The sequence below is a fragment of the Electrophorus electricus genome, chromosome 6 (assembly GCF_041902795.1).
Source record: "Electrophorus electricus isolate QZ-2024a chromosome 6, ASM4190279v1, whole genome shotgun sequence".
Lineage (NCBI taxonomy): Eukaryota > Metazoa > Chordata > Actinopteri > Gymnotiformes > Gymnotidae > Electrophorus > Electrophorus electricus.
Window position 1 is genome coordinate 29,317,927 of NC_137502.1, and position 9,129 is coordinate 29,327,055.

The following is a 9,129-nucleotide window of genomic DNA, read 5'->3' on the forward strand; positions in this document are numbered from 1 at the left end:
CCTCTGAAAAAACAAAAAACAGCAAGTCTGTCCACCTTCCAATTCAGAAAAACCTCCAGTTAGTCATGTATCTGGCTTCTACTAAAAACATTCGACGTGTTGGCCAGTTGCGATTCTGTACACATGCTGTGTGCATGCAGGTGGTGTGAGCAAGCAGTTGGCCACGTGCTACAACTTGAAACCATGTTTATTTCTACCACAATTACTAAGAGCATCAAAGAAAAGGGTCAGGGCAGGGAATGGAAAGTTTGCATCCATAAAATGCAGTCAACGGATCAGAACAGGCCAGAAACATACGAGCTCATGCAAGTGCATTTTACTCAAGACACGACGCAGTTGAGATGTTGTGTACAATTTGCTTCCCTGTGAAAGTTTATGGAAACCAGGAGTGTTGCCTTCCTTCTACCAGTTCCTTGCACAAAGAATATTTTTCCTCATATAATTACACAACCAACAGAGAGAGAAGCAGCCTATTCAATAAGTGCCTCACCCCAGAGAGACCCTCACTATGGCATTCCATAAACCCAGTGGAAGAATTCCACTGGAACAACTCACAGACAGCGCCAATTATTACTGAGGAAAATCCAGTTGTCATGCATATAACTATTAAACTAAAGCACATTTACATGAGTAAAAAGAAAAGTAATACAAGACCAAATAAATAGGCAAAGTAAGTATTCTTCTTTTTCCCCAACATTGTTATGAAGACTCCTTATTTGTAGGATCTTATTATTCATTCATTCATTCGGTGCAATTGACGTCTGACTATTAAGTAACCCTGAGGATAAAACAAGCTTGTAAAGAAGCGCTGAAAAACATAACTTTGCAACAGAGGCTGCAGGTGTAGGCTGTAATTTATTTCAGGACTTACAGGACGTGCTGTAATAAAGTCGGTTGACAGCTGTATAAGCTAGTGTTGTTGTGAGCACACTCTGTTCACTGAACACGACCAGAAGAACAACTCAGCTCTTGAACCTAGACAACCAACCGTCTTTCACGGCCAACACTAATTCACATTACTTGCTACTTGCAGTCGATCATTAATTACGCGCGGTTTTAACGTGCAACCCAGTGCACAGAAATTGACAAGCTAAACGTCACTCACTTCGTTGTCAGCTGTTGGTTTACTTAGCCAGCTTGCAAAGTGATTTCAGTTCTCCCTCTTCACCGCTACACGGGCAAGCCATCTGACCTGAAGCAGCCTACCCTCCACAGAGGCTGATTCTGTAATCGCACAGAATTCTGATACATTGCACGTTGCGAAATCTTTATGTACGGCGGCACGAGAGGGACATCGAGCTTTTTTTTTTTAATTCCCCAACAGTGTTGCACGAAGCGCGAAGCCGTTAATACTCGAGTTTCACTTCTGTCGCACCCATGTGAGAGGCTGAAATTGGGCTATTATCTTTGCGTCTAGAGTTGACCTACGTTGCACTGCCGGAGCAGAGAAATGTAGTTTTTTGATACACGCAGCAGCCTACATCAACCTGAGCAACAGGAAATAATTATTTTTAGTCAGCGGAGTTTAGCAATGGATTAAATAAGCCTACATATTGTGCTAGCCAGCGGGAGGCTAAATATGGCGAGTATCTTAAACAGCGGCTTTACTGAAAATATGCTAAAATAACTGTCATGGTGGGTCAGACCTTTGCTTCGCTGTAGATTTTAAAGACACAGCGAAATAGGGTAGGATACTTCTGAAAAAGTTGTACTCGCTGTTGGTTCACTTAATGACACTGTCAACAAGCATTTAAGACAGTAGCAGCTGAATGTTGTCAGCACCAGCCCTCATTAATTTCAACATAACCTTCTGAAGCGATGGTAGTCGCTACAACGTAGACTTACAAAACCGAGTATTTGACATCCTTCAGTGCTAACCGCCTCGAAACTGACACCTCAAGCGCCACACAAACACATCCGCTCACAAAAGGCTAAATCTTAACATGAAACGGCTCTTCTGCAACTAAGAACTAGGGACGTCGTAAAGAAACAAATTAGGCTTATTCTGAAGCTTAAGTTACGCCAATAGTTCAAACCGCACTTCGTTCGCAGTGTAGGTTACACGACGGGGCTTTTTTCGGATCCCCGTCAGCTCTGACAACCTTGAATGCAACATTAGGGGATATGTCTCACCTCGAAGCTGCCGAACAAATATTTCCGTGACACCGTCAAAATAGTCCCCCGGAGCTGTGTGCGTGCACCCTACCGGGAGAATCTGGGCTACCTGCGAGCGAGCGGACGAAGCTGAACGTATGCAGCGCGTGGCCTGGAATGACCCTGCCGCGCGAGAGTCCGGGCAGATCAACTTCAACATGGACCCGAGGAGAAAGCTAAGCCTACTGGCTTCAGAAATGCAGCGCTCGGATTTGATCGCTATGAGGAATCAGAGAGCAGCTGACTTTTTTTTGTGTGTGTGTGTGTGTGTGTGTGTGTGTGTGTGTGTGTATGTGTGTGTGAAGGATCAGATTCTTATCTTAGGGGCTGTTGTTATGTTATGACATGCGGTCAGAAGAGGCTAAATCGGAAATGTATCTACATCCCAGACTAGCGCACCAAAACTGATGTATTTATTTCGTATTTTTAACATCCATTCCTCTTGGACAATATCAACGGGTCAAAAGTATCATTCCGTTTGGTTAGTATAATAAAATTAAACATGAACCATGCATTTTGTACCGTGAGTGGAACGTTAATAAGTGTGATATCCACATCAGCACAGACGAACACATTAATTTATGTGTGGCGGTACCTGGCTGTTTGCACAGTAAGCTGCACGCAGTGCATGAGCGTCTGCAGAGAGTTCAGCCGCTCACCATAACGCCTTTCATTTGTGTGAAACTTGAGACATATAGGGCTCACTTCACATTTTATCCAAGTACTCCCCCCCCCCCCCCAAGGCATAACACAAGAGAAAATGAGAATATACGCGACATAGGCTTGTAGGTATAATACATGCAGCATGAAACGTATTGTACATGGTGTCTCAGAATGTCCTAGCTTTAGTTGATTGCTGAAGTTGTAAAATAGTAACTCCGCAGCAAATGGTCTCCCCATTCCAAATTGCATATTTCACATGAACCCCTCCCCCCAAATCCCCACCGTTTTCAGCAGTATCTCTACTCACATTTACCATCTTTGCTGAGTTTGCTTTGGGCCTCCTCCAAGTGGGCAGTGGCGTGCACTCACCGTATCACACCGATGCTATCCAGATAGCTGTGGAGTGACACTCGGAAAGTGTTGCAAAAAGACGAGCGGCTGCCAGTACTGGCGGGAGTCTTTGTTTCCCGCGGCTCGCCGCCTCCCTTATTAAAAGCTAAGCAAGTGGATTTAACATGCGAACCAGAGAGCATGCAAGGTGTGTGCCTACTTGTGCCGCTGGATAGATGCCCTGCACCAGGGTCCCTCAGGCCAGTCTAACATTTTAAAATTCAAAACACATATATGGAATATGTGAGGAATTGAGTTTCTGGACTAAGATTAAGTCTAGTGCTAAACTTAACCATGACTGTAAAAGAAGTCTTGCAAATAGTCTCAGTCTGAAACAAGTGAGCACTCAAAACAAGCGCCTGGTATTTTCAGTTTTGCCACGTTATGTTGAGGCCTTATATAGCGTTAACGCTGCGATACTGCAGGACTAGACAGTGTTCATTTGCAAATAATAGAAAAGGCTTCTGGCAATATCCCGAGATGGAGCTCTTAAACTCCTCCCATATTTCCATACAACGGAGGAAAAATTGTGTACGTACCATTTTGTTTCATAAGCCAACGTTTATGTGTGCAGGTTCATCTTTTTTCTGCATTCTAATACACAACACCTCAAAAACAATTTCAGCTGCCACCATAGTGGTTGTATTAGCATTAATACAGTGCAGGACTAATATGTGGGGGGGGGGGGGGGGAATTTGGTTTAAGCAATGTGAGTCAATTGCAATTATGTAGTCACGTCTGCACTACTCAAATGACCTCTCACCGAGTTGTGACCCTACAGCATGGCTAATGACCTTTCACCTCTCACTGAGCTGTGACCCCACAGCATGTCTGCCTCCACAGCTAAACTGCACATCTCTTAAAGCCTCAGCTCATGCAGTCATTTACACATATAACAACAGCCTTCTATTATCAACTATCAGCCACCGCTGAACTTGACAAAATTACAATCAATCTGTGGTCCAGCTAATGTGCTTCAGACTTTGGCAAATCGGAAATTTGACAAGACCTCATAATACTACATGTAAATTTGGCAAAACTGGCCTCAGGACATTGAATATACACATATCCAGTGTCCTTAGTTTGTTCTGTTTTTCTGTTAGTCCTCTTGTGTCCAGAGTGATTGTTTGTTGTTATTTACATTTATGGCATTTAGCAGACTTTTTTGTAGATTGATTTACAGTTTATAAATATTACACTGTATATAGTTTTATGTGTTCTGTTTTAATTACTGTAGTACTACAATGTGTTTTTAAGACACTGGTGAATTGACACTTGATCATTCCAAGTGAAGAGTGTTTAAGTGAATGAGGGAATTCTCAAGGAGTTTGAATCATCTCGGTGATGGCTGACGATGGTTAGACACTCTGCTGTCTAACATATTCTGGCAGTGCATGAATAAAGCAGGCTCTGTGCATGGCCACCATACAAATGTGCTCAAAGATTCATGCCTTTCAAACACCACGTTGAGGTGTGCATTGGGGAAGACAACGTCTACCTCAAGGTCCAGATCCCCACCTCTCCCAAACACACTTTGAGGAGGGGATCACAGGCCTTAAGCGAAGGAAGAAAGAAGAATGACGTACGTGAGAACAGAACTTTGCAGCAACATTATCAGAAATGGTGTCAAACGTAACCGCCGCTTTAAATGAAGATTGGATAAGGAGCATGACTGCTTCCCTAAACACCACAGGCGGGGGTCCTTGGCCACTGTTCCGCTACTTTCTGCTCTGTCAGCCGTCTCTGCGTTTACTGGCCAGCCCTCAGATGAGTGGGCAGGCGAGAAAGCCAGTGGCGCCACCAAACAGGAGCCATTTTCCTCCTGTTGTACGTCTCCTGCCACTAAGGGGTTGGCAGCAACAGCCACGAGGCACTTTTCTGAGCTTTGTAAAACTGCCAAGTTGCATGACAATGCCTGCCAAAAAGCCACTGATGTAATTTCCTGTTCCATTGCATGTTTACAAAATCGTAAAATTACATTTTATACAGTTTTGAAGTTTTAAGCTGCAGTGTGCTTACAGCAGAGCATGCTTGAGCATGTTCAAATAAGGGGGTTGCTGGTTATAAAATATCAGAGCAATGTTTATCATTGAGCAGCTTTTTTTTGGGGGGGGGGGGTCACCAAGCATTTGAATGAATGACTTTTCTTCCTTCCTTCAAAGGATTGTTCATACTAGAGCAAAGAGACTTTAAAGAACTGCTCTGTGATGATGCAAGTGGGTGATAAGCAGTAATGCGATCTACTGGCACCGCACATCAGGCCCAGCAGTGCGCTGGTGCAAGCAGCCCCCCCAACAGGCAAAATGTCATGCAAGGATAAAATAAACAAAACAAACGCACATCTCCATGTGGCTGTCCGACTCTTTTGCACCTCCTCTTTAGAGCCTCACATTTGACTGATGCCGACACTAGGCGGAGTTCCCCTGCCTCTGTGTGTCCTCTAGAGACATGACTTTGCATTCCTCTGGCTGTCAGTCCTCAAGCACGCAAGCCAGCTGCCACACTCGCTTTAAGAAGAGCGCATCGAGATTCCAAGCTGCCTGTCACAGGCATGGATGCTATCGCTGCAACCTCTCCAGAAGCCATTTGGCAATTTAGGCTTTGTTCTTAAAGCCTGTCTGTTTTTTGCTTGATCGGAGTTTCTTTGAAGGACTTTTACTCGCTTTCATTTGCTCATCTTTATTGCTCGTTAGCTGGTAGCTGATTTGAAAATTCTGCTAAAGCACGTAAAAGTATGGGGCCAGACAGGTAACCATGGAGAGAGTAGCTGCAAAATGTCAACAGCAGTCACTGGCAAGCAGTTTATCCTTTAAAAAGAAAAACAACTCAGCACTGGCAGATTTTATGGAGCTGTGTAGCAGATAGAGGTAAACCCTCCGCACAGGCCCTATTGTTAGTGGTAGTAATTGTATTTATCAAATGTAAAGATGAAAAGAACAACATGAAGGGGGGGGGGTACTATTGAATAGAGTACTAACTCACATGGGCTTGTGAGTGCCAGTGATGTGACCCACGCCGAAACCCTGGAAACCAGGCAGGCATTTCAGCAGCCTACTCACACTGACGCACACTTGATTTGCTCAGCGGCTGATAAATGTACAGCCTGCTTCGGCTGAACTTGTGTTTGGAGCTTGCATCGCCTTTGCCTTCCACCATCCTGTGTGTGCATGCGTCCGCCAATGTTTTATAAAGACCAATCAACACCATTAGTGGGGAGGGTTCAGTTTGGATTTTGCATGCGTTTGGACCAGACAGGGGGCTCCCATGCTCACCACACACATTCAGGTCCAAATCTATTCCACTGCTGATGAAGGGTGAGACTTAGACAAGAAAGGAAGTGCTGAAGTGGAGTTGGGTCCCCCTCTTGCTGTTGCCTGGCTTCCCATGGGGCTTTGTGGCAGGTTTCCCATTGTTCCACTGGAGCTCCCTGCCCCTCTCTAATCCAACCCTGCTCCACTGTAAACAGACAGCATCCAGATCGCTTAGATGCTGGGGTGCTCCTGCTCCTATCTTCACAGAAGCACGATGTTACGATCGTCCTACCTTTGCTTTATCTAGTAAGTAAGTGACCTTTTAAATGTTGAATAGAAATATTACTTAGTGCCTGTAGCTTTGACACCAAAAGTGCCAAAGGCCCCAGTTTCTCTCATGGTGGTTGGGTTCCCTTGCTTGGAGGTGACAAGATAAAGGTTCAAAAGAGGGGAAAAAACACCTGAGCGTGCCATGGCTACATCCCTGCCCAGAGCTCCCCTGACACCAGCCTGGAGGACATTTAGCTGCTTCATCTAGAGTTCAGCTGGAGTGCCACACAGCGGTGTAAAATGTGGAATGTGTGGAGTGTTATACAGTGGTGTAAAATGTGTGTGTAGTGTACGGAGATCCATACAGTGATGTAAAATGTGTGTGTAGTGTGTGGAGTTCCATACAGTGGTGTAAAATGTGTGTGTAGTGTGTGGAGTGTTATACAGTGGTGTAAAATGTGGGTGGAGTTCCATACAGTGATGTAAAATGTGTGTGTAGTGTGTGGAGTTCCATACAGTGGTGTAAAGTGTGTGTGTAGTGTATGGAGTTCCATACAGTGATGTAAAATGTGTGTGTAGTGTGTGGAGTGTTATACAGTGGTGTAAAATGTGTGTGTAGTGTGTGGAGTTCCATATAGTGGTGTAATATGTGTGTGTAGTGTGTGGAGTTCCATACAGTGGTGTGAAATGTGTGTGTAGTGTGTGGAGTTCCATACAGTGGTGTAAAATGTGTGTGTAGTGTGTGGAGTTCCATACCGTGATGTAAAATGTGTGTGTAGTGTGTAGAGTTCCATACAGTGGTGTAAAATGTGTGTGTAGTGTGTGGAGTTCCATACAGTGGTGTAAAATGTGTGTGGAGTGTGTGGAGTTCCATACAGTGGTGTAAAATGTGTGTGGAGTGTGTGGCGGCTTCCACCATTTGAACTCCAGACACACTTAAAATAAACAGTCTCCAGTCAGAGAAGAGCCAGTTCTATTTGCCCTAATGTCTAATGTTACTTTGTGAATTGTCATACAGAATTAAATCCTATTTCCGACTCACCTCAAAACATACACACACACACACACAAACAAATCAAAACAAAACCAAAAAAATGGTGCTTTTATTATATCCTGGTATAAACTTCTGATGTGCCCTTCACCCACTGAACAATTTGCATGTTATACTATCAGCCATCAAAAACAACATAAGGGCGAATGACCTGATGTGGCCTAAGGATTCAGTCATCACTTAAAGCAAAATAATTAGCTACATCTTACCAGATAGTTCAGTCTTTTTGACTAGGTGTCATTTTCCTATCCGGTATAATTACTGAGCCTTTAATGTTCTCCTGGCATTTTACTGTATCCCCCATTCAACTGCTACATTTCAGATTTAGAGTATACACTCTGAGTGGACATTGGCAGTATACCTGCTTGGAATGATATTCACTTTGACCTTCACTGCTCCCATTTTAATTGCCCAGCACGCAGTTGTCCAGTGTTTTTCAAAGTCTGTTCCAGTACAAAGTTACGTCTGCTTGCGTGTCCTCATCTGTAGTCCTGTCCAGGGCGCATTACAGTCCCAGCCTTGCTCTTCGTGTCTACCCTCTCCCAAGCATCGCTGTTAAACCTCTAGCGGCTACGCAGGGACTTTAAACACCCAGTTGAATAGACATTTTTACAATCATATCCGCACTATCCGTCAATCCATCCTGTAGTTTTAAAAACCCAGAAATGAGTTCTTATTCGCAACCATCCGAGACTTAAAAAAGCTGTACTGGGAGCTTTCATTGTCTTACATTTCTAACATTTTGATAAGCCTATATTGAATCAGACTTTACAAGATAGAGGATGCCAGCTTCTGTAATTTACCCGACTCTTAAAGGCCCAGAGGTTTTCCGAAACTGAAACTCAGCCAAGTTATGTAACCTCACGCGCCAAAACAACTCTCTGCTGCCTCCACGTGGTGACATTTATGTCAATCGTGAGGCCCAAAACAGGATCAAAAGGTCAAATACCTTCAAGGACTGGCAGCTCTGAAGGTTTGTCATGATCATGCTGACAGTCCTGAAAAAGAAACTGTATTAAAAATCTATATTATACCTTAACAAACAGTGCACTGGGTGGTTCCTAGCAGTTCCTAGTATACAACTGTTCATAGAACAATCAAATAAATTGCTTTCACTATTAGAACTGATTATACAAGCAAACAATAGCAGTTTATGCATTATGATTCTGGGGCAAGTTAGGATTTGTAGCTGTGAAAGTAAAAGTTAATAAACTGATGACATATGAAGCCGTTGGAAATGCCATACCTCCAGAGAAAACCATTAGCAATATTTACACAAGTTGCAGCACAGCAACACAGGAATGCTAATGATGCAGTAAAACAAGTTTATCGGGCCTTGTGTGTGTGTAA

General features: G+C 43.8%; 1 protein-coding gene across 3 annotated transcripts in view; it reads right to left on the minus strand.

The window, feature by feature from the left end:
- Positions 1-2,398, minus strand: part of thrb (thyroid hormone receptor beta) — an 89,925-nt gene extending 87,527 nt beyond the window's left edge. The window contains exon 1 of one of the 3 annotated variants that reach the window (XM_081716288.1): positions 2,134-2,398. The gene's annotated coding sequence lies outside the window, so the exon portion shown is untranslated. The remainder of the gene's footprint in view (positions 1-2,133) is intronic. The other 2 variants (XM_027024642.3, XM_027024649.3) reach the window with 2 other exon arrangements.
- Between the last annotated feature and the right edge of the window lie 6,731 nt (positions 2,399-9,129).